Source organism: Pleurodeles waltl, chromosome 4_1, assembly GCF_031143425.1.
Source record: "Pleurodeles waltl isolate 20211129_DDA chromosome 4_1, aPleWal1.hap1.20221129, whole genome shotgun sequence".
NCBI lineage: Eukaryota > Metazoa > Chordata > Amphibia > Caudata > Salamandridae > Pleurodeles > Pleurodeles waltl.
This window is the reverse complement of record NC_090442.1, coordinates 247,150,140-247,176,855: the sequence shown is the minus strand read 5'-3', so window position 1 is coordinate 247,176,855 and position 26,716 is coordinate 247,150,140.

Genomic DNA, 26,716 nt, shown 5'->3' with positions numbered 1-26,716 from the left:
TGTGCCTCAGAATGTCATCTTCAACCCAAGGCCACTCCTTCTGTGGCAATGTTAGATGAAATACTAATTATATTGGGGGTGGTGAATGAAAATGATATGTTTTCTGTTATTAATAATTCAGTACATTGGATGAGAAAATATACACATCCAGATATATGATTTACTGATGGCGAGCCAGGTCCCTTCGGTTGACTCCTCTAGGAAATCACGAAGGTGATGGCATCGTAATGGCATTTTTAATCTTTATTTGTTACCAAGTTGGCCTTAAAAACCAATTGTCCTTTCAACAATATCAGTCAAACTGGCATTTTACCTCTAGGCTTCTTTTACAGGCCACTGGGGCTTGGACGTGGTTGAAGGGGCCAGTTTTGTTAATGAGGCTGTACATCAGGGCAAAATAATTTCTATTAGCAACCCTTCTCCCCAAATAATATCACTTCTTGCTCACTCAGATATATACGTCCCTGTACTTCACTGTCACCAATTCCCCATTTGTAGTCAAACACTGCAGATCTGTAGTGTTGCCATCTGGCCATACTGTGTACCAAAGGAAAATAAGTAAGAGACTCTGTTGCTGCTGGATGGTAATGATTGATTCACCTCTGGTGAAACCCAAGATATTGATCTGATGCGGTGGGGTTGATTGGAAGTCAGGTAATGGTAATGAAGCAAGTGCAGGAACTATGACAGACTTTATGTCCACATTCTCTTGTGACCAGGGTTTCATGGTTGCAAGACCCAGGTTGTGTTTCTTTTTTTAATACATTTCTCAGTATATTATTTTAAAATACTTGGGCTATGGATGTGCATTACATAGAAGTCTACCTGGATTCTTTTCTTCTATGGTCCAGCGCAACCGCCAGGTGACCTTCGCATTTATGATCTCTGCATTTTTTCAAAGCACTGCTTCTTCTTTTCCCAATGAGTTGTCAACGTTTCTGGCTCTACTGTTGACGTTTTCAAATGTATTTTTATTAAATATTAAAAAAATAATTTGGCTGGGCCCTTTCTTCACATCTGAACAAACTTTTTGATGTTTTGGGCAGCAAAGAATCTTATATACCCATGTAAAATATGTTTCCTCTAGGATACCAGAGACTAAGGTAGGGGATGGCAGAAGTGGCTTCCTAAAATGGTGTTTGATCAGTTTTATAGTTTGCCTTACATGCCAGCCTGCTACACCTTTGTTGGGAGGGGAGACCGTCAATTATTGATCATACTTTGGTGTCCAAATTGTACCCAAATGGTATGGAAAGGCATGCATCAAAGGCAAAAGAAACACATAGTCACAGAGGGATATAAAATGTTTATTCATTGATGTTACAAAGCCTTGATAGCAATGAGGACAGAATTCTCCACCAGGATGCTGTTCAGGAGTGCTTTGTGCTGTCCAGTTTCTGCGCTCAGCTTTCCCACTAACTCATCATGCATTAATGGCGGTGAGGTGGGCCCTAATATACCAGTGTTTGCACCCAACTGTGCTGTAGGTTGGCTTGCCCTAAATTCTCCTCTGCAGTTCGTTCCATGAGAGGCTGCGCTTGATTACTCTCACATCATTTTCTCATCTTCTCCATAGTTTCTACACTTCTGACCAGCCTCTCCAGGTGGAGATACTGATATTTAAGGGTGAGAGACAGGCCCTCTTCACCCTTCTCTATTCCTTCTTGATAGGCCTTTTCCAAAGACATTTGCTGTAACCATAACATGGACTACTAGAACAAACTTGGGGCCACAGTTGAAGCATGCCCTCTGCGAACTGTGAACAACCTTTCAATGTGCTTTCAAACTTTTCAGTTCTGTGAAGAATAGACTCTTTCTTTATTTAGAGTGCAGTTCAGTAGTTTTAAACAACCTCCATGTAAACCATATATGTTCTATATACACAAAAATTGTCAACATTCACTGGAATTACTACCTGTAATCCTTCCAATTCTGTTAATTATGGCTAGGATGATGACTGTGGCTGTGATGCCTGTAACTGCCCTAGAAATACCAAGAGAGTCAACAGATAGCTGGTTTAAGGGGGTCAAATAATTGGAGAAGCCAATAGAGAGCATTAATGGTACAACGTTCTGTCCAGCAAAGAAGAAAAAAGAAAACGTTAATGTATAGTTTGGGCATAGAAGAAAGGAGATTATTTAGTCATATAGAAAAAGCATAAAAAGAGGCACGTGGAATTGAGAGGGGCATTTATATTGAGGCAAAAATGAGAATGCATCTAGTTGCGATACAAATATGGGTCTGATTTAGATTTTGGCGGAAGGAAATACTCCGTCACGAATGTGACAAATATCCCGTCCACCATATTATGATCCCATTATATCCTAGGGACATCATAATATGGTGAACAGGATATCTGTCACGTTTATGGCGAAGTATTCCATCCGCCAAGATCTAAATCAGGCCCTTTAAGCATTATAATGGAAAGGTACAACTTCTACTACCCATACAAACTACCTGGTGAATCAATTAAAGCTTGTGTAGTAACTTTTAAGATTCTGGCTATTAAATGTTCTTTCAAGGACATAGATGAAAAGATGTTTGACCAGGTTGTGATGCACACTACATGTGTAAAGCGCAGGAGAAACTCTTGTGTCATGAAAGCCCTACCATAGACAAGGCGGCTTTGACTATATAAAGTGTAGAAAGATCAACTAAAAGTGTGGAACAGCTATGCAAACTTGAAATGCTACAGACAGAAGTTAATCCTATTCACAAGATGAGTGAAAATATCAAAATCCACACAAACAAGGAAAGCCAAGTTAGAGACGGATGGCAGAGCATGGCTGCATGTTACAGTTTTGGATCCACTTGTCACATGGCCCCCAGCAAAGGATTTGTAGCTCTGGACAAAGTATGTAAAGAATGTAGGAAAAGAGGCCATATTTACAAGGTATGGAAGTCATCTCAGGAAACAATTCTATGCTGCAAAATAGGAGGAAGTGGCACTAAATGAGGACCAACTATTAGAGTACTTGGTTTTGTTGCTAACCAACATAGGCAAGGACAATGAGCAGAATCAACTGAGATGGAATTTATTTGTCAGCGGAAATGATATGGAACCCCTGTTGATACCAGGTTTCAAATTTCCAAAACACACTTTGGACAATCACGAAGAACTGAACCTTCAAAAGCCAGCTGAATCATTCTGAAGGCCTATGAAGGGCACAAGACTAATGTGCAAGAGGTATTATATGCCACTCTAGCATTTAAGGAAAGAAGCATTAATACAACAGTGTTTGTTGTTGATTACAATGTAAATATCTTAGGATGGTTGGAGCAGCAGAAACTCAAAGTGGTAATATATCCCTGCAAACCTTCAAGGCAATTGATAGTGCAACTCTGTTAGAAGAACACAAAGAAGTGTCCAGCTCTAAGCTAGATTATTGAAACAAATTTGAACAGTGAATTATCTTGAAACATGATGCTCAATCATTCAAGCAACATGTGTGAAATGTACTTCTATCAGCCCATACTAAACTGAAACCAATATTAGAAGAATGATGCATGAGCAGAATTGTAGAGCCAATCAACATGGCTGAATGGTTATAAAGTGTTTTCATTACAAAAAAAAGAGTGGCACTATCAGGTTGTGGCTCCACTTGCACCAACATAATCACAATGTGGTGGCTGATTTCCAACCACTTCAATTGAGCAAAGAAATGCTGATAACATTGGCCCATTCAATACTTTTAACTTCAGATCAGCCTACAACCAAATCCAACCAAATCGAACCTCAGATCAGCCTAGAGCCCAATCCAACCAAATCCAATTTCAGATCAGCCTACAGCCAAATCCAACAACACAAAGACTTCGAAAAGTACATGGTGTTAATCACACCTGTAGGAGCATACTAGTTTTGTAGAATGCTACTGGGACTCAGTTTTGCTTCAGCAGTATTTTATCATGTTATGAACAAACTGATGGAATCCATGGTATCAGAGCCTTGCCAGATTACGTGTTAAATTATATTGGCATGTTAGATGATCAGGTTATTAATTTAAGACAGATGCAGCAGAGACTCTGAGACATTTAGGGGTCATTACGACTTCGGCCATTTTTTCTACAGACCGCCAAAGCCAAGGGCGCCACAATACCACCAGTGCTGGTGGTATGCATGGCACCCTATTATGACTTTGCCGCTGGGCCAGCGGATGGAAACAGCATTTCCGTCCGCTGGTCCAGTGGAAAAATCACATCAACATTGAAGCCGGCTCGTAATAGAACCAGCGGCAATGTTGATGTGTAGCGGGTGCAGCAGTGCCCGTTGCGCATTTCACTGCCTGTAAATCGGGCAGTGAAATGCGCAATGGGCATGTGCCTGGGGGCCCCTGCACTGCCCATGCCAAGAGCAAGTGCATGGGCAGTGCAGGGGCCCCCAGGGGCACCCCGAGTCCCCCTTACTGCCAGCCTTTCCATGGCGGTGTTTACCACCATGGAAAGGCTGGCAGATGGGGACTCATAATCCCCAGCACTGGCCTTGGCGGATTACGACCGCCTGGCGGTAGGCTGACGGTACCAGCAGTATAACAGTGGCGAATGCACCACGGTCATAATACGCCTGGTGGACACCGCCAGCCTGTTGGCGGTACTACCGCACCCGCTGGCGGGGCGGGGCGGTCCGGGAACGCCAGGGTGGTAATGACCCCCTTGGTCAACGTTGCAAAAAGAAAAGTGCACATATTTTAAATCTACTGTGGAACATTTGGTGCATGCAACTGAGGAAAATAGTGTGTGACTGAAACCTTCCTTGATGTCAGTAATTTCTATGTCAGTGCCATGGTATGTCCTCTATGTATTTGCAATTTTATTCCCTCACAGCCTTGTCTTTTAGAATACACTTACGTCATTGGTTGGGAAAATTCTGAGTAGGAATTGGAAAGCAAGGTTGGCAGTTGCTGAAATGAGGGCTTTTGTGAGGATCGTTTTCATGGTCTCCTGTTTTACCAAAGAAATCTTTATTCCGTTTTGCCAATTGGAGCATGAGGAGTAATTCATGCGAAAGAACACACTGGGAGAAAACTGGCAACAAGTGTCTTGTTAGAAGGGACAAGTCTAATTTTTTGCATCAAATAGCAAAACAATGGCTGTAAAATGATCCTTCTACCATTTTAAGTATGTTGTGGTAAGTGCTATTAACTCCTGTTAAAAGGAACCAAAATAAATTTGTTTCGAGAGTGACGTTTTCTACAGTTTTAATAACTTTACAATTCTGCTGAAAACTAAGAGGTGTGCTGTCAATTTCAAACATCGGACATCAGTTCTAATAACATCACTGCTTTTGTGTTAGCACACAGAATGCCATACCTCTACCCCAGAAGCATCTGTCGCCCTCAAATGACCTCTACCCAATATTATTGAGGAATTATCCTTGTTGCATGGAGCATGGTTGTTCAGTGCTATGAATTTGTACGGCGCCTTTCACAAGGTGATGCTGTGTCAGGAGTTTAAACATTTTACATCTTTTTTCATACTGTTGGGAGCCTGTTGTTTTGTATGTATGCCTTTTGGTCTGGCGTAGCAGCGTGTTTCCAAAGAGTCATTCTGAAGGTTCTGGATTGTATAGAGAAGGTGAAGATGTTACAAGATGATGATTTGGTTTATGGGGCCAGTAGGGAGGATTATGAAACCACATTGTTCTAAGTATTGAGCAAGCTGCAGAAGTTTGGTTTGGTACTCAAAACAGAAAAGCGCAAATTTGGCATGAGTACAGTGTGGTATTTGGGGCACGCCATTTCTAGTTAGGGTATCAGTCCTAAACCTGACTTGGCAGAATCCATTGTAAGTGCTCCTGAACCAAAAATAAGGATGAGGTATGCTCTTTGCTTGGGCTAGCAGAGTTCTACAACAAATTAATCCAGAATTTTGCTAGTGTAGTATATCAAATAAGCTTTTAAAAAAGTGAGAAGTTTGTATGGTCTCAGGAGTGTGCTGGAGCATTTGAGGTTGTGAAGACGCGCATTGTGAAGTTACCCATATTAGGCCATTTTGATGTTTTCTAGAGAACGATTTTGACTACTGCAACAAACTTGAGATGCCTAGGGGTAGTATAGCCTCAGAAGCAGAACAGAGAGGAAAGGGTAGTAGACCTTGCATATAGAATAATAAAGAGAGCAAAGGAAAAGATTCTGGTATAGAAAGAGAAGCACTTGCATGTTCCCAGAGTATTTTAAGTTTTTCTTGTGAGGGCTACCATTTGTTGTGAGAATGGAACACAAGCCATTGGTAAATCTATGTTTAGCATGGGGAATGAAAGAGCATCTTAACAGATCAGTAGGTGGTTTGAAGGTGACAGGAAGTTCAATTTCTAGTTAAAGTACATTTCAGGATCGCTCAATCAGGCAGCAGATTGTTTTTTTAGTCTGAAAGTGGATGACCTCAATCATACGTTGAAGGCAGTGGTGTATTATGGTCAAGGAATGGGGACTTACTGAAGAGGAATGAAGGAAGGCCATGCTCGAGGATGTAGTGTTGTCCAAGGTGTGTGAACATACCATCAGAAGTTGGCCTGAAGTTTTTGTTAGTCTGGAAGAAATTGTCCTTGGATAAAACTGCTCTTTATTTCCTTACTGCAAATGGGTTGATTAAAAGCATGAACAAGTTGGTTAAGGGGTGTGTGCAGTAAGCAGTAAATGAAAAATGTCCCCTTAAGAATGTGATAATGGAGAAAATAAGGGATCATCATACACTGCCTAACACAGTTACCAATGTGTCTCCTTTCAAACTATTGAAAGGGAGAATGACAGGAACCAAAGTACATCAGGAGTAGTTTCAAAAGAAGTGCATGGCAGGGAAGGTGCTAAGTGAAGAGCTTCAGTAGAGAATAAAGAGACATCAAACCCAAGGCGGTCCATGAATGTAGGAGTGGTTACATGGGTCCTTATTGTGTTGTGGATGTGGAGTTAAATATGGTGAAACTGAATTCTGGAGATTGGTGAAGTAGGTCAAGTTTGTGAGAGTCACTGGGTGTGGGAACATATGAACTTCTATTGTTTTAGATTGTCAACCAGTGTAAGATGGTTAGACAATTATTGCAATATTGTCCATTTGTTTTCCATAAATATTTTGTGTTAGAATATTTTAATTCTTATAATTTTGATGATTATGCATTAATTTGTGTATATTAGCATTTATGTTGTTCTAAGAGTCATATGGGTGTATACATTTTAGTATTAAATATGCTGGAATTCTGAGGGGAAATTTGATATAAAAAATATGTTCTTGTGTTTGTTTATTTTCTTCTAGTTCCATTAAGAAATAGGAATGTGCTATGTCCTATGTAGTAGGTGGTTCTGACCATCTAATACTTTTGATCACCTGTTTTTGACCTTTTACTGTGGGGGAGACTCATAACCTGTGACTCACCCACAGTAAACTCATGGTAAAATGGACTGTGCTTGTTTATTGCCATTGCTCACCTTTTAAGACAAGGCCACTGTGACGCAGCAAAGATAAAAGGCACATGGCAAAATATGTGTGGACACATGTGCACACATGTGTGCACATGCATGAGGGCTGCATGTGGGAAACTCCTGTCATGCGCAGCCCAAAAACTGCGTATAGGTAGCCTGGCATGGAAGGGACTATGTAGAGTGGGAGTTGGCCTGGAGTAGGCCTTATAATGTGGGTGTACACATGTAGGGATTGTCAGTGTGCTTTACTGTCTTGACTGTAGTGCCAATTCCAGTTCCCTAGGGTACACAGACTCTAGAGTCGCACCTGTGTACAAGGTAATCTGTATGAAAAGAACACTGCCTGAACTACATGGAGAAGAAGAACTGCCCTGCTGGCAAGACTTCCAGGAGTTGACTGGAAACCTGCGCTGAGCTAAGCTGACAAAGTCATATCGAATCCTGGCCTGACGATGACCACGTACAAGCATCTTAGAATGGGGAAGTTCTGGAAGTATTTTTAAGGTAACTTGCAAGGTTTAAGCATATTGATTGATAATGGAGCACCTTTCTGATCATATGAATGTCTCAGTGGACTACTTATCACATGCCCCATGTGAAGGAGAGCAGGATCGTGGTTGGTGAAATGAAAAGGAGGATACAGTATGATGGTGGCATGGTGGTTGGATGGTTGTGTGACTGAAGGTGCTGTCGCAAAAGAAGGTGGTGTGAAGCTGTTATGAATGATGGAGTGCAGAAAAAAGTAAAGGTACACATTGTAAGAGGGGGCCCCATGGAAGGAAGTTGGATGCAAATATTCAACTGTACTGAAAAATTAGAGAGCAAATGACAAAAACAAAATCATATTATGTATTGATGCCTTAGTAGCGCCTAGTTTGTTAACAGTTTTTTAAAATACCTTTGCCATGTGATGGTCATGTGCGCATGACTAGAAACAAAAATAAAAATCAGACTCTCGTAACAATGATTGTCCATGGACTAGGATGTGGATTTGTATGTGACTAAATGTGCCACTTGTAGTGCTGACAAAATTCTTACTGTACAAAAAGTCTCCTTTGTATTAGTTGAATTATAATTCCTTAGTTACGTTATATCAGGTATATTGTACCTCAGGTAGGCATTCCACATATTAAGGATCTTCCCCTTACAAACTCAGTAAAAGATATTAAATTGATCATTGGTATTCATCTGGCGTCTTTTACATTAGAGTAGTAAATGGTGAGCTACGTAAGTCATCTGTCAGAGCCCATACTTCAACGAAATCTTGCATTGGTTTGGAGCCCTATCCAGACTGTGCAGTGAACTCTTGTGAGTCGGTTTTAATAACTCATTTCAAAAAGGGAATGGTAGATAGCTGGCTGAGCTAAAGTCGAATAGGAGATATGTGGGACTTTTCACAAAGGTAATTTACACTTGTGAATATACATGTGTAACTTTACTCTTACACTTTTGAGTACCTTTACTACAAATGCGTTAACTTTGTTTACATTGAAGATGAGGACGTGACAAACTTCACTCATGATTTATATGGAAATATATTGAAGTGATTTTTGGTTAAGCACAACCTTATTATGACTAATGATATGAGGTCAAAGTCCTTGAAACTTCTTCCCACCTTTATGAGTAATGCGTGTACTTCATTGATTACATCTTAGTCTCAAAAACTCTTAGTGATTTTATCAGTGATTGTGAGACTAATTTTACCTGCCAAAGAGGCCACGGAGTTTTAACTTTGAGGGAGGGGATAGGGGGCCTGACTAACCCCCCCCAGAGTCAGCTTTGAACTTGAACTGGCCTGTAAAAATGCTTTCACCATCAAATGGGCCAAGGTAAATACTACCAACCTATTGTCTATCATGCAGCTAAACTACCATAAGGTGGTGATTTGTCTTGATTTACAAACAGAGGCCAACAAGATAGACTAGCGTTCATAGACATTTCAGAGAATATTAGGCAGATTTAAACTTGCCCCAATAGACTTCCCCCATGAAAGCCATGTGACTGTTTTTATAGTGCCTGCACTAAAGCCCATACGCACCTACAAACTGCACTCCTCGTTAGACCCCAGGCTGTGGCGGCAAAGGAAAGCATGTGCACTTTGTAAATCTGCTCTGGCAGAAATGAAAAGGCAGGTTAAGGAGGATAATTGGAATGCCCTACATAAGGATAGTTTACAAAAAGACAGTGCTGCCTTTTGGCGGGTGGTTAACACTCCTTATGTAAGTGATTCATCAGACCCCTCTCCAGACGTCTACAGTATGGCACACTTGTGGGTTGGCCATTTCAGAATTAGTTACACTAGTCTTGCACTCTCAGAGGGCTAAATAGCTAACAGCCCAATGTAGACTAGTCCACCATTGGTGTTTGAGTATGCTGAGGTCTGTAGGGCACTGGCCAAATTTAAGAAGGGTTAGGCACCAGGCCCAGACAGGGTCCCCTTGACATCTTTATGGCTAAACCAGATCTGTGGGCCCCTCTGCTAGCTAATGTGTTTAACATTGCAGCTAAGGTTGGCCCTCCTGCCACATGGAATACATCTGTTATAATTTCCTTTAAAAAAAGGGGATAAAGCTCAGCAAAGAATTATAAGTTCACATCCCTATTAGATACAACAGCTAAAGTCAAATGATGTATTCTTCTACATAGGCTGGATGATTGGGTGGTCAAACAATATATTCTAACTGATACCGAATATGGCTTCAAGAAGGGTTTGGGTACAGTCGACCAATGCCTATACCTCAGTTTTGTCATTGGCAAGTATACTGTAGTCAAAAAGGGATCTCTATATTTGTCCTTTATGGACCACACAGCAGCTTATGAGTGCGTTATACATTCTCAATTATGGACTATCATGAGTGAGCTGGGAGTGGAGCAGGACATAATATCCTTTATAAGAAAACTTTATAAGGAAGCTTCTGCTTGTGTTTGCTTTAGTAAGGATGTGGAATGCACTGACCTTTTATTCATTAAAAGGGGACTGAGGCATGGGTGTGTTCTGGCATTCTTTTTATTTCTTCAAATATCAATAGGGTTGAGAAGTTTTTAAAGACGAGTGCCAAGGAAGTCCCCTATACTGGTGCATGTCTCCTTCCTGTTTTACTGTATGCAGATGATGCAGTTTAAGGAGCCAGAACAGAGAGAGAACTACAACTAATTGATGATTTTATTGTTTTTATGAATGTATTAGGCTTGAAAGTAAATGAGAGTAAAACCTTTACAATGATTTGTGGGGAAAGACCGGCCAAAAATCTCTCTCATTTTAATATTAATACCAAAGCCTTGGCAACCACATTGTTTGCTCACTTAGGAATCCTGTTTGATGACAAATAGAAGTGGAATCCATTGCTAACAAACAGGAAAGTCCTCTTTGAGAAGTCCATTGATGGCTTGCAAGGTTTATGCAAACAGCTACGGTCCAAACCACTGAAAGAGAGCTCTGTGATTTACAGCAGTAAAAGGGTGGCAATTGCAACCCATGGGAGGTTATCTGTGACACGATCAATGTAAACACTCTACAACAAGTAGAAAACATCTTTCTCAAGAACCTATTGGCGGTCCCCTGTAGCTGCGCTAATTCCATCTGCCAAGCAGAATTGGGTATCCCCTATATAAAGGATAAAATCAAGTCATTTCCTCTCTGATTGTGGCAGTCCATCTGACTAAGGGAACAGACCATTCTTAATAAGTTAACTGTAAAAGATTGCCTTGGACTTCAATCTGCCCTAGATATCCGGTGTCTTGCATATGCGTAGACAGCCTGTAAGGTGATTGGTCATCCGGGACTATTTGCCACTCCTGAGTCTTGCCAAGCTGTTGATAAAGGGAGGTTAAAACAACTATTTTATGTCAAGGCCGTGTTCATTTTCTGACAACCAAAAAAACACAGTGTCCTCTTATAACTTGGTACACACACATGAAGGCCTTCAACAGTATCTTTTTTATACCCTAAGTAGACAGCAGAAATTTGTTCTTACTAGGTTCCAGTTTAATCTCTTACCTCTGCTGGTTGGGTTCCCTGGTAAATGTTTAACTTTATGGGATCTTACTCCCTGTCCCTGTGTTTTATTGTTCCTTTTATCAAATACCCAGAAGAAAGTTCTTATTGCCAATTCTCAAATATTTAAAATTTTTCCAATGCAGACCAGCCTTACTATTTTTAGAACAATGACATTGACCTTTGATATGCTGCCCGGTTGCTCCTTTGATCTGGCGAGTACTAAAACTAAGAAAAAGTGCAATATTGTGATTTTATGTATTGTGTCTAAATGTATAATTGTGGTTGATGAATTGTATTTATTCTGCATGTTGTACTTTGCTTTTATTTTTTAATCTTTTTATGCCACAGAAATGCAGCAAATAAAGATTACGTGACTTGAATACCTTTACTACTTTTGGCTATTAACAAAATCAGCGTAAAATTACTCAAAATTGAAGACTTACAAGCCCACACTCCCTGAAAAAGGGGATGAACCTAACTTAGAAGTCTAGGTAAATACTATAAGTTTAGCAATGCACACATCCAGTCCCTGGCACCATAACACCCCCTGCTCCCCAAAATAATGGAGGCAGGGACTTATATGTAAACCTTGTGATAAATAATATTCATTTAAAATAAAATAGTTAAAATAATTACAATATTAATAATTATATTTTAACGTTAAACAAACAACATAAAATAATTCACATTTAAATTATAAAATCTATCAATAATTGTTTATTCATGTTTTCAATTTAAATTTTTTGAACAACAACTTTTATTAAAATATAATTAGATTACTTTTAATTAATTCTATACATCTCCTGTAATTCTTATTATTCATAATAAAATAATTAATGTTTTAACTTTAGAAAAATATCAGGTGTTGGCCATGTGTGTTGGTGGATGTATGTCAGCATTAGTCATTTACTGGGTCCCTTTTCGGTTGTAGTAACTTCAGAAATTCAGTTTGTGAGTAGGAAAGGCCTTACTCTTTTGCCAGGGGATACATATCCTTCCCTTCCCCTTTCTAACCCTATCTTAACCCCACCTTATGCCTCACTACTCCCCTCCACTTTACTTCTTAATATTCCCTATTGAGCAGCCACTCATGTGCAAAGATCTCTGCACAAAAAAAGACATGTGAGATGGAGGTATAAAATCTGCACATAGTTTTGTAATTAGCATTTTGTAGTACTAAAAATCTTACTATGTAATCCAGTTTGTGAATATGCCCCAAGATGTCCCAAGCTCCAATTTGCTTCTATGGCACAATAGCGAAACATGCTATTCCTTGACGTAAGCTCTTGCTCCCAGCTCTAACAAAATAAGGCCATCAGGATTGTAGCCCAGTTTTTGTTAATTTGCTTTGCGGCCTCAGAGTCTCTTGTTGTTGTGGTGCAACTGAGGAGGTTTTCTGATTAGGACTCTATGGGCTGCTGACCACTGAAAATTGGAGTTTGTTTCTTCTACTTCAAAACATAGATCTGTTTGATCTGTGACTTTTATGTTCTCGTTCTTATTGTATACAATGAAGTTGGGTTTTTCAGTTATTTGTAATTATTTGTATTTTTAATTATATAGAGAATGCACTATATTTTATCTATTGACTTTTTTGTGCTTTCTATATGTTTTGGACTTCTAGTTAAAAAAAATTTTTAAAATATTTTATTTATGCTTTGTCAACAAGTGTTACTTAAACAAAAAACAAAAAGGACAAGCACAGATTGCTTCTATTATTCCCAAGCATAACACAGTTTGTTAAAGCAGACAGTACTTTCCCCGTATGCGAACAGGCATCGCATCATGCCGACCATTTCTAAGTGTGTGTGTGACAGTAAGCGAGCGTCGCCCGGCCACCATCTTCTGCTAACGTCAGCCCCGCGGGTGACCCTCCGATAACATGTTGTGTTGGGTTTGAATCAGCAGATAACAGGTAATTACGCAGGGGTTGCCATATGTTTTTGGGACACGATGTAGGTGGCTGGAGTTCTGCGTATATTTCGCTGGTGGGTTCGCAGTAAATGAGACTGTGTAGCCATGCTCCTATTGTGGGCGGTGTTTTATTGCACCAATGTATGGCAAGTTTGCATTTTGCTAATAGTAGGGCTAGTTCCGTATATCATCGTACCGATTGAGGTATGCCAGCTCCATAACCCATCAGTGCAAGCAGGGGGCAGGGCTCTGTTGTGGCTTCTATCATTGAAGAAAGTGTGCTAAAAATGTCCTGCCAATATGTCGCCAGTAGGGAGCATGTCTATGTCATGTGTGCAAAATATGCCTGAGGGGTTTGACATTTAGGACAGTGTGAGGAGCGTGAGGGGCCTCTCTGGGCTAGAGCCTCTGGTGTGACATACACTTGACGTAGAAATTCATAGTGTATGAGTCTAAAGCGGTGATTCACGGAGATTAATCGAGTTTGCAAGCAGCATGCAGCCCATATTTTATCTGTGATTGGCCGTCCCAGATGCCGCACAGTTTAGCGTTGTGTGTCGGTAATAGGATAAGGCATGTGCAATATAATCGAGATATCATTCTGTCTCCATCGATGTCTGTAATCAGCAGAGTCAGCGGTGTGACGTCGTCTGGCTCTAATGGGTATGTGGGAGTTTGCGCTCGTATGGTGATTTGGAGGCACCTAAGCACAAAGTGGTCCATGTGAGTTACAGTGGTGAAATGTGCGCCTTCTGTCCTCGAGAACACCCGTCCATCTGGAAATAAATCACCAAGAGTGTGGAGGACGAACTTGGAGAGCGTGCGCTGTACTAGTGCTTCCTCAGTCATGGGGAGCAACATGGGATTGGGCTGGGGTATTGTAGGGGAGTAGAGAAGGTTCGCATGGAGGAGCCGGGCCATCTTACGCCACGGCCAACATGTGGTTGAGACTGTCTGTAAATTGTTGAGATCCAGTGAGTATCCCCCCAGGAGGAGGGAACGCAAGGGGGTCGGAAAGACAAGGGTGGTCATTCCGACCTCGGCGGTCTTTTTCCCAGACCGCCGAGGCCGGGGGAGACAGAATACCGCCATTGCCGGCGGTATTCATGCCTCCCTATTCCGACATTTCCTCTGGCTCGTAGTAGAACCGGCGGCAATGTTGATGTGCAGCGGGTGCAGTAGCACCCGTTGTGCATTTCACTGCCCGAAATTCGGGCAGTGAAATGCGCCACGGGGCTACGCCTGGGGGCCCCTGCACTGCCCATGCCAAGTGCATGGGCAGTGCAGGGGCCCCCAGGGGCCCCGTGCGTCCCCTTACCGCCAGCCTTTCCATGGCGGTGTCTACCGCCACGGACAGGCTGGCGGTCGGGGACTCATAATCCCCAGGGCAGCGGTGTTTGCACCGCTGCCCTGGGGATTATGACCGCCACGCGGAAACCTGGCGGTTAAGTGGAGGGGCCGGCGGTATGGCCGTGGCTTTTGCGCCACGGTCATAATAGCAGGCGGGACACCGCCAGCCTGTTGGCGGTGTTCCCGCCAGCAAACCGCCGGCCGCCAGGGTCGGAATGACCCCCAAGGTCTCTTTCGGGTACGGTAAATTGCAGTCTGGCATCTGGGTGGTACCAGGGTGCTGCAAATTGACCTTGTGTGACTGTATAGGACAATACAAATTATTTTGGCCTAGCAGATACGTTAACAAGATTTCTACAAAAGTGTCCAAGCGACCAGTGTCGGTGGACTCCACGATTCCCATAATGCAGATATTATTCCGTCGTCCTCGGGCCTCCAAATCTTCATTCTTAGTAGCCACCATACGGAGCCTATTCTCAATCTGTTCAAGACCTTTTTCCATGTTGTTTGCTCCGTCATCTAGATTGGAGATACGGTCTTTGGCTCCTTGGATTCTGGTATCCTGTTTATCCATTCTGTCTTTCATCCTTTCAAGGCGTGACTCTATTGTGTAGAACATGCCTCGAGTGCCCGAAATCCAGATCTCAATTCAGCCGTGATTGTACCTAGGTTCACGGGTTGGGCTGTTTCTGGGCCCACAGTTGTGGTCCCCCCCTCCGCCATGCCCCCGTCTACCGAGACGGCACAGTTCTGTCTGTCAAAGGTAAGTTTCTTCTGTTTGGAATCCCCCTTGACCATGTCGCTGGTTGTAGGCGTCTTATATTACAGCCCTCAAGTACCAGCTACTAATCACTGCATTTGCCCCCGCCTACACAGCCCCCCCTTGCTCTGGGTTGCGCAGGTAGCGGACTTCAGCCGTGACGCACTCAAGTGCTCTCATCAAATCCGCAGCGCCATCAGGGTCTTTGGCTCCAAGGCACAGGCATCGGTCTGCCCCAAAATACCGCCCCTTGTGATCCACCCGCAGGGCCTTTGAGGCACAGTATTTGGCACCTAGGCCCAAGTCCAAGACCGGATCCCAGCTTCACTGGTGCCACGGCGGTGCCCACCAGCCATCACCCTGCCCCGGGAGACTGCCCTGTGCTGCAGGTAACAACGCGCAGCCCTCTTGTCCACTGCCCCAGGCTCACCTGCGGCCCCTGTTGCCACGGGGCCTCTGGGCGGTCTCCCGGTAGCTCACCTTACGCCGGGCATGTTCTTCCGCTGCAGTCTTGGGGGGGGGGGGGTGACACAGCTCTTCGGGCAGGTCCAGACGCAGACTAGGGTCGCTCCATTGGCCTCTCGTTCATGATGAGAGGAGATCACCCATTGGAGATTCAGCACCGTGTGGCCATCTTGGTCGCAGGCATGGCTCCACCCCCCCTTTGACTTCTAGTTAAAGTTAAATTGATTAGTGAAAAAATATTATATTAATTTCTCCATAAATACTTTAACAGATCTAAATAAGCAATTGATAAACAATTATTGTACTAGGGTAAAATAACAAGACACATTTTTTTTTTAAAAAAAGAGAAAGGCATGACAGTCTTCGGTGGTAGGTTAAGGCATCAACACAAAAAACACTTTGACCACCTTTTCTACATAGGGGGAATTTTCTAGAGTCATATGGTTTGCTTCTATTTTCAGTAAGGCATTCCTTTCTAAAAGAGAATTCTGTCACTACTGCATCACATATAACCTTAATATATTTTTGCATTAGCATATAAATGCATACTGTGTTAATAGCAGTAATTGGGTAATACGTTGGCAGTGTGACTTGTCATTGTCAAAAGTCAATTCAGTCATGACAGACATAAATGCTAATTAGAACCACACGATCTAACAATTTCTTTTGTTAACTACAATATCATTAAAGCGTGGGTTAGGGATTTATGATAATCTGTTTTTTGCAGGTGTTCTAATGTGTGTCATCAGGGCTATTAATCGATTGATTAGGAAATGCATGAAAATATACACCATTCGTGGTTAAAGATGGCTAGTTTGCCCTTGTACCAAGTTACGTGAAGACTGATAGCTGAGGGCAGATGATTCTTCTAGCAGGGGTACATGCCCTTTTATTCCTACTCAAGTAGAAAGGATAACGGTTTCTCTTCTGTGACATACATGGTGTCTCCTAGTATTGGGACCCAATGAAGACCTATTTGTGTCAGCACAATATGATTGCTCCCTCGTGGATTGTCTTCATTCTCTTTTGGACTTGGCAACCTAGTAGTTCATTCTTCTCAAATCCTTGCCTGATTCCTTGCCCTGAAATACCACAGTTGTCTGGTGGGGAGTCTACATCTGCACATAAGCTCCCCTTCATCCAACAATAAAAACCTTTTCTGGCCTTCTCTGATGTCAGTCAGAGGGAATAGATACAACTCTTGATCATCTAATACCATCTATTGTACTATCTAGAAGCAGGAAATGAGCTGAAGTCTGAAGAGGAAGATCACAACCAGAAGCAGATAACAGAAGCCACATCAAGTGCACCACAAAGAAGTAAACCACTCAGAGATTCTGGAGAATCCTACATCTCAGCTGCCTAGAACGTCCCCACAAAGTATTTGTGAGACTAGAGTTAGTGAGCCTGTATAGAACCATTGCAGGACTGCGTTTGTAATAAACATACATCATGCCTGGCCTGCTGGTATCATCTCTGATGCCAGGCAAGCCTGTATGTTTGATGCTAGGCTCAATCCGTGCACAAAAGGTGTTCTACCACAGTGGGTCAAATCCACTGAGTTACCAGGAAATTAAGAAACAGGATTGACCCATCATAGCAAATATAATACATTGAATTCTACTGTCTGGCAACTCTGCAGCTGACTGGTCGAAGTAAGCAAACATTAAAGTAAACCCAGCCACTCACAAAGGCTGCCAAGCACATCCAAATCTTTTCTAAAGGACTCCTCATAAATACTGGAGCCTAAGCACGATCATGGTCTTGGGCTATATCTAACATGAAAGGCGCCAAGACTCCCTATGTTGTATGGGCATACTTATTTTAACTTCCCTAGTTTTTTTCTATACATAAATAAAATAAAGACCTATACTGTCTTACTAGACATCATGCTTATTTTGCATAATCATGTTTAAAACAGCTTCACTACTTAAAAAACAGCACACAAAAAACAGAAGCGCCCAAGGGCACCTTATTATAGAACTTCAGCTTTTCAAGGAAATTACGTTCCTAACCCTATGGAAACCTCTTTCTATTTGGCCTAACCAAATCAGTTTGTCACAATACTTGTCTTTTATATTCCTCAGCAACAGACCTAATGGAGATCACAATTAACCCCACCAAACCCTGCCAACCCACCTAAGAACAATGGTGCAAGGGAAAACAAAATCAACAGACAGGATCTCTGAAGTATCATTCCATGTGGCAACACTGAAAAAGCTGTCCATAACTCCAGAAGAGAAATACTATGCAAACCACTATTTCATTTAGTTAGGATGGAAGGTGATAATACCTAAGTTACCTTACTTGCACAGTGTGAACTTGAAATTAAATGTTCGGTAATAAAACAATAGCTCCCTCCTATGACAAGGCATAGGGCCAATTTGTGTTGTGGATCCTGTTATGGCTTGTGCGTTGCTGAGTCACAGAATAGTATGAGGCCATAAAGAATGTTGAGGACCTAAATGATACTTGAAGAAGAGCAATTGTCCTGCCTGGATCTTTGTGATGGTCAATAGGCTAAATGATGCTCTTGATTGAAAGGGCTGAAAGGCTGACAAAGAAATTTGTGGAGGAAATAAAGGAACTACATATAGATGAGGATGGTCTTACCGAGATGACTGAAATCCAAAACCTCTGAGATCTCCTTATCATTTGACTCAGCCATATTCAATGTAAAATCACTGATTACAAATGTAAAGATGGACTTTTAGGGATTCAAATAAAAACCACAGCTGTGGAAAACCAGGAAACTGCAGAAAGTTAGTAAATTGGAGGACATCAACCCCTCCCTTCAAAACGATATTTACAGGAAGCCTTACAACACTATAACTCTCCACAATATCAAGGAAGAAGCATTAGATGATTTATTAACTTTTCAGAAACCGAAATTTCTGGATTTTGCAGCAGAGTTACTCTACAGGTTGCTAACTAGTTTAGAAGGCAAGGAAAAGGTCCCCTTTTCTAAGGAAGAAGACCAAGTACATCCATAGGAAATAATTGGTAGAACAAATCATCTGGACAAACCGTAAACACACCAGTATTTATTGCTGGCACATTCATCAAATAATTACTTGGGAGAAAAGACATTTGTTTACAACATATCAACCTATGAAATAACTTGGGAGAACAGTCACCTGTTTGTGAACCATCCTTTGTCTATTACAGAATAGGCTGCTTTATTAGAAGTTTCCACAAACAAAATGTACTTCATACAACTCAAACCTGATCTCACCAAATTCTTCAGAAAAATAAGATGGAGAGCTTTTTTCATGGATTCTGTTAATTTTATAGCTCTTGAAATAACTCCATTCTTTAATTCTTCAACCAAGTGGCCACCCATGAATCAAATACTGGCCAGCATTTTGGCCTTCGAAAAAATAGTTTAGTGGGAATTTAACTAAAATTAGTGGAAGCTAGGCTATTTTCTACCACACGTCACACAAATGAAGAAAAGTGTTTAAAAGTCAGGCCAATAACACATCATTACCAATAAAACGATAGACAATGGAAGGGTTTTAGTCCTGAAGAACCCGAATGATCATGAAAAAGAGATTCATTCCCAGCCAGACAATGAAAAACTTACTGAAGCATTCATTAAGACCAAACACCATAATTAAGAAAAAATATGTCTGACACTCCATTTGAATATATTGAGGGGGTTGGTTGAATAATAGAGAACATGGTTTTATAACTGTCAAAGATCCCAGGACCTCAGTCCTATACACTCTTCGTAAGATTCATAAGAACAGCAGCAGTATACCAGGGAGGCCTATTGTCTTTGGCTTTAATTCCATTCTAGAATCTTTAGTCAAATATGTGGATTTCTTCCTGAAACACTTTGTTGCCAATGTTCTGTCTTACATAAAGGATAGTGTGGTAAAGAAGGTACCCAGTTAGGAATGTGATCTTTAGATATTTATTCAGGAATCCAAAGAATGGACCTCTTCCAGCCGATGCGCCATTAGATCCTCCCAAGTACTTCTCCTCGTTGAAACCACAATGTTCCAATCCTCATCATTCCTTTCTCAGAAATTCAGAAGATGCAGGATTCTACACATACACATACCAAAATCCCCAGGATACCACAGATAACGCTGACATGATCACCAAAATCAAGGCTTTGCTCTTGATCCTGCCAATAACCTCCAAGCACACTGGGTGTACAGGTTCTATTCATAAACATTTCCAAGCAAGAAGTCTTGGAGTTAATGTTACTATATTTAGATAATAGAGAACAAGCTCATGTTTTACTCACTGACTTCATAATGAAAGATATGCCTCACAATCTTTTTTTTCGGTTTAATTACCATTTTTTTTGTACAACTCAAAGGCACACCTGTGTGATCTAATGGCCATTTCTTTCTCTGAAAAATGATGGATTTCATGAAAATAACCCCCTCATGGAGTCTATTACCATGTAGGCAGTGGACTTTGATGTCAGCTTTCACATTTACAAAGATTCCCAAAAACGTTTGATTGAATTCAAGCTGTGGCTAGACCAATGCCTTACTGATATCCAGTTCTCAATGAGTTATGATAAAACCATGATGATGTTTCTAAATTTGCAAATCATACATCAAGATAGTGTTCTAGTTACCTTCTCCAAAGATACAGATAAAAACAGTTTCCGAAGGTACAACATGTTCCATTCACATACATTGAAAGACTATTTACCATTCACTCACTTTTTATGTATACGAAGAAGCTGTTTTAACAGAAAATATTATTTTAACCATCCCATAATAATAATATTAAAACTATGACATAGGTGTTATACCAAGAGCCTTTTGAAGAGACGCTTGAAAAGGGCTTATTTTTCATAAATAGATGTACTGTTGCAGCAGAACTACAGACATGAAGAGCCCAAACTCACATGCGCAAGAGCTTTTGGCATGCAACCAACTAATTAGGAACAATCCTATGAAAGGAATGGCTCATTCCCTAATCCCAACTCAAACCAAAATTTTCCAAACAAATAATAAAAATGCATGAACTAGCGTTTAAAGTAGGACTCTCTACGAACATTCTAGGTCTACCATATCTAGACCGCAAAGCAAGTACCCTAATTTAAAAAACTACATTACAACACCATTTAGAATACCTAAAACAAAAACGTTAGTACTTTATCAATATTCATTCTATATATTAATAATGCAAACTTAAAATACCAAAAAGATAAAAAAATTAAAAAGACAAAAACTCCGATTGATAATTAAAAGTTTCTTTATTAAATAGGTAAAAATATATAAATATACAATGTAGAACTACCAATATTACTTCAATTAGAAACGCTTTTCTGCCACCTATCAGAATATGCTAACATAAAAAAATCTAATGTATAGACAATAAATAAACATAGGCCCTCATTACAACCCTGGCGTATGGTGTTAACTTGGCGGTAGCACTGCCAACAGGCTGGCGGTAACTACCGCCAAATTATGAGATTGGTGGTTTGGCTGATGCCAAACCGCCAATGTACCACACCGTCTGCCACGGCGGTAATGACTGCCAGGCTGGAGACTGATGTCTCCAGCCCGGCGGCCATCACTAGTCCGCCTGCAGGATAATGACCACACATACTGCCATGGTTTTCGTGGCGGCTGTACCGCCACAAAAACCATGGCGGTAGGCACTATCAGTGCCAGGAAATTCCTTCCCTTGCACTGATAGGGGTCCCCCCTGCCCTCCTACCCCTCCCAACAGTCCTCCCCCAACAGCCACGGCCCTCCTACCACCCCCCAAAGCTGATAGGGCCCCCTCTGCTCCCCATGCCCCCAACTCCATGGACCCCCCCCATACATACCCCCCACTCACGCATGCACACACCACACACATACATGTGCACACACATGCACACATGCACACATGCACACACACATACACAATACACCTCCAACACACACCACCCCCCGTATTCATACATGCACTCACACACCCCCTCTATACACACACACAGTCACACTCCCATTCACACACACACCACAAAACACCCCCTCCCCTGTTGGACGATCACCTTACCTGTCTCTGTGGTCATCCAGGAGGGAACGGGTTCCATGGGGCCTGCTCTGCCACCAGCACCCCGTCACCACAACACCGCCACGCGGAATACTGTAATGTAATTCGGTGGGCGGTGTTGTGATGATGTGGCGGTGACGGTGGAGCAACCTCCACTGCACCGCCGACCGCCAGTATGCCTGCTGGCCGCTCTCTGCACAAATTATGGCGGAGAGTCACCAGCAGTCATAATATGGTGGTCGGAAGACCGCCAACACTGGCGATCTTCGGTCTGGCGGAACTTCGGTGGTCTTCTTAGAAGACCGCCGAAGTCATAATGAGGGCCATAATGTCCAACATAACTTCCTAACAATTAAAATTTCACAACCTTTAATATAAATAAGTAAAATAATATAACACGTATGGCTTCATAGCTGAAGCTCTGGTTAGTGAAATGGTGATCCAAAAAATAAAATCCCCAAAAATACCAATTAAAAAGAGCCCAGAAATTCAAAAATAAATCATAAAAAATCAGAACACCCAATATGAGTGCAGTAACCCAAAGAAACCAACTACAAAATCAAAAATAAGAAAAAAATAAACACTCCAAGAATAACCAAAACATGAGGGAGTAGTAAAAAATACATTTGTGTAAAAAATGATCATGTCTTTTTATTAAAATAAAAAAAATTAAAACACATCCAGGTTAAAAATAAAGAATGATGTTCAAAAATAAAAATCTGAAAAGGAAAAAGACATATAAATCCATCCAGATGTAATTACAAGCTTAGTATAAGCCTAGTACAAACCAAAGCACAATGAAAAAGCATTTACATTAAAAAACAATTTAAAATAGTCATACACAACAGATTCTACAGTATTTTAGTGCAATGACTCTGTTAATGCAAAAACCAAAGATCAATTCAATCAAGTTATATCAGTATTTAATATATTTGATGTTTAGCGAGAAATCTGCAGCCTAGAGTACACTGTTCCCACTGAGGGGGAGCTGGGGAGAGCCAAAGTATGGCTATTGATCTCTTAGCCATAGAAAATTCTATGGAGTCTCTGGGGTACAAGATAAGTGCAGTGTAGGTAGTGAATCTGGCATTACTGGCTACTTCCCGCTCTTGAGTGCAGACACGCAACCATTCCTTGTCTGTGAGTGACTCCAATAAATCAGCGTCCAAATGGCTATGCACCTTAAGTGATACCCTTCGTCTGTCACCATTCAGTGCAGAGTATAGGGTGATATCATGCCTTTACTGAATCCAGCATCTAATATTAGCTTTGGTGTTTGCGACTCTACTGGTTGGCGAGACATCGTCCACATACTGTTTTGTGAACTGCCCTAAACCCAGACTGAACATCTGTTACGCCTGTTCAACATCAATAAATGTGCGGTCGTAGTAAAGGTCCCCCAATGTCTGGTATAGTTGCATCCATTTTCGCACATTCATAGTGCTTTGTAACTACTGGAAAGGCCAGTCACCACATGGTTAGCAGTCTAGTGTATGGTGGTCTCTATATAGGACTTTTTTGATGGCCAGCTCCCATGCTACATGCTGTACTATAAAAGGACAGTCTTCTGGTACCTATGAGCCACTCATATGTATTTCAGGGAGCTCTGTTTCTGGTACCATCCCTTTAATAGTCTCTTTTCGCCAATATGCCCTCCTACGCACCACATAGCTGCATACAATAAAAGCCCTGCTATGTAGTACATCTGGAGAACTGGAAGCCCCAAACTTCCCATCCTCCTGTTGAGCTTCAACATTTCCAGTTTGACCTACTCCTTTTGGCAGCCCAAACTAAGAAACTTCAGAGGCTATTTTATTCCAGGAATGTCAACTGGGGTATCACACAGAAAGAATTCTGCAGGGTATAAAGCATCACACAGGAACAACATTTTACTAAGCGCTATCCTGTCCATAAGAAATTGGTAGCTTGTTCTAGAATTTTATCGAGGGTTTGAATCCCTGCAACATTTTGCCCATGTTATACCTATATTGGTCTTCAGGGGCATGTGCTATCTCTAAATCCAGGTATTGAATCCTGTGTTTCCCAAGGGAGTTGCATATCAGGAGGTCTGTTGCTCCCCTGCCAGCCAATCTGGCTAGTGGGAAAAGCACTATCTTAAGTTTGTTAACATGAAGGGCTAAGGCTTAGACAAAATCTTCTAATGTCTGGAACAGTAGAGGTATCAAGTCCTTTTGTGTATTAAGTAAATAAGGGTATCATGCGCGTACATCAAGACAATATGTGTAGTGTATCTCACTTGTATGACCCAAAGTTGGGTCCGTAAGTATCCTGACAATGGATCCATCATCAAGGAAAAGAGCAGGGGAGAAAGGGGGCATCCTTGCCTTGTGCCTCTCTCTATTTCAATTCATTCTGACACCAAGTCACCAATTAGGACATGGGCCACAGGCCAAGTATACAACAGTCTTACCCACTTCTTGAACTGAGGCCCAAAGTGCATCTGATGCAGGACCATCTAGGTATTTCCAATTCAAGGTATCATATGATATCTCAATATCCAGTGCACCTTCTGGCCTGCTGGCACCTTCCATCTCTTCTATACATTATATGAGAGTGTCCCCCTACCCGGCATAAAGCCACACTTATCTTAGCTGATCAGGTAGGTCACTATGCAATATAAACGGATCGCTAGAACCTTCAAGAGTACCTTCCCGAAACATCCCGAGCCTTCTTCGTATCAGCTGTCTCTTGCCAAGTCTCTTAGAATGCCCCCCTCTCCTTACCTCCAGGGGCATCCCTGAGCTGCCTCTCCCTCACTGTATTTGCCGCCCGCAGTCAGGTTGCACACGCTGCCTCAGCCCTCTAGCGACTGGGGGTGACGCTCTCCAGGGCCTCCACCTCGAACGAGCACACAGGCCCGCCTCGGAGCCCGCATGCCTGCGTCTGCCGACGGTGCACCTCCTGTCCTCCGCTTGCTGCAGACCTGCCACGCCCAAGCGTCAGGGGGCTACAATGCCTGTGTCATCCCCGGTCTGGTCTCCGGGTCTCTCTGTCCCTGGGCGACTCACCGTCCATCTCTCCCCGAATCCCCAGCAGTGCGGCCGATGCTGCGGGATTTGGGACCACACTCCTCCGACCAGCCATCAGGCCACGCTCTCCCGGCACGGCACAACAGGCCTCACCGCCACGCCACTACTCCCTGCCCATAGTGGGCCCGGTGAAATGATCCCCTTGCCCCGTCCAAGTCAGCTGGTTGGCGAGGGCTGCATTTCAGTGCATGTTGGGCGTGTATGTGAGCAGATGGTAAGGGATTGAGGTATGAAGATACGGAGCTACGCTAGGCTATGGCCATCTTGGTCAGCGTCAAACCACCCCCCCTTTTTGAACTTTTAAGTAGTTAGATAGTAACTTCCTCATTTTGTTTTGGCCTCCATAATAACGAGCACTATTGTTTAATAAGTAGATGGAGGCAGCATTGGTGGTGACATGATTGAATTTAATTTTGGCTTCAATTAGCTCTTGTAAGGATACTTCATTTTTAGAGTGATAAAATCTATATTCAAGTTTTTTTTTATAGTATCCAAAAGTTTGGTTGCGTGAACTTCCATAAGTTTCTTTTTGCATGGCACATAATTAATAAGGAAACTAAGGGCTGATGGTTTAAGAGAGTCCCAAACTATTGGAAATGAGGTGTCATTTCTGTTATTAATAGTGAAAAAATCTTGAGTCAAGTTAGTAAATTGTGAGTTAATTTCCTTATCTAAAAGTAAAGAATTGTTAAATAGCCATCTACCACAGTTAGGGGAATAGGGAATAAGATCTATGGGGCTGATTACGACTTTGGTGGTCTTGGGACCTCCCTGCCATCTTTGGCAGTGCGACCGCCACCTCCTCAGTGGTCCAACTGCCCGATTACGATCTGTGAGGTCGGACCGCCACAAGACCACCGCGACCACCAACATTTGAGCTACCATGGCGGTGGTGGTAGTGACAGCAGCGGTTAATTGTGGTGATGCTGGCATTGGCACCACTGTGTGTATAATGGCCTGCTTTTTCACCAAACATTTCATGGTGGGGACACTGCCATGAAAAGGTTGGCAGAAAGGCAGTTAAAGGGCTACAAAAAAAGACCAAGGGCAAATAATCCCATGTGGATTGTGGCTGGGGTCCATGTTGTTCCCTACAATACCATCAATGTTGGTGCATGCACTGTTTGCCATACACGACATGGTGCATCAAAACAGTGCGCCCGACTTGCTGGAAGTGCAGTACTGTAGCTGGCATTGGCTTCAGGGTATTCTGGAGTAGAAAAATGCTGTCACCTTGAATGCGCTGCTGAGGCACCACCAGCCCAGCGGGAGTGTCATAATGCGGCGGTCGAGATGCCTCCTAGTGACCAACCACAGCTTCACCATAGAGTTCTGAAGAACAATTAGAGCACTAGCGTTTTGCATTCTAGACAAACGGCAGGCTCTCCTGAATGCCAATTTGTTGGAATAGGAGCTGTTGAATTTAAAGCCTTTCCTAAGGCTCAGGCTGAAGTTAATGATCACAGAGGTATTGATGGAGGTATGGAATCATGCAGTAAATAATTTCTACCTGGGTGTATTTAAATTATGCCTGTGTGCTTCACATAATTTGAGGAATTTTGAATTACGCTTATTATGTGGAATTCCCCAAATTATGCATAAGGTTCGTGCCATTCACAGTAAAGAATTATCATAGATGCACCATTTACTGTAACGCATGGTAAAACAGAACGCAAGTGACTGCTGTTCATACTGCTTTTGTTAAATAGGTCCTGGTGCCAAAAGTTGATGAGAAGTTGCATTTCACAGT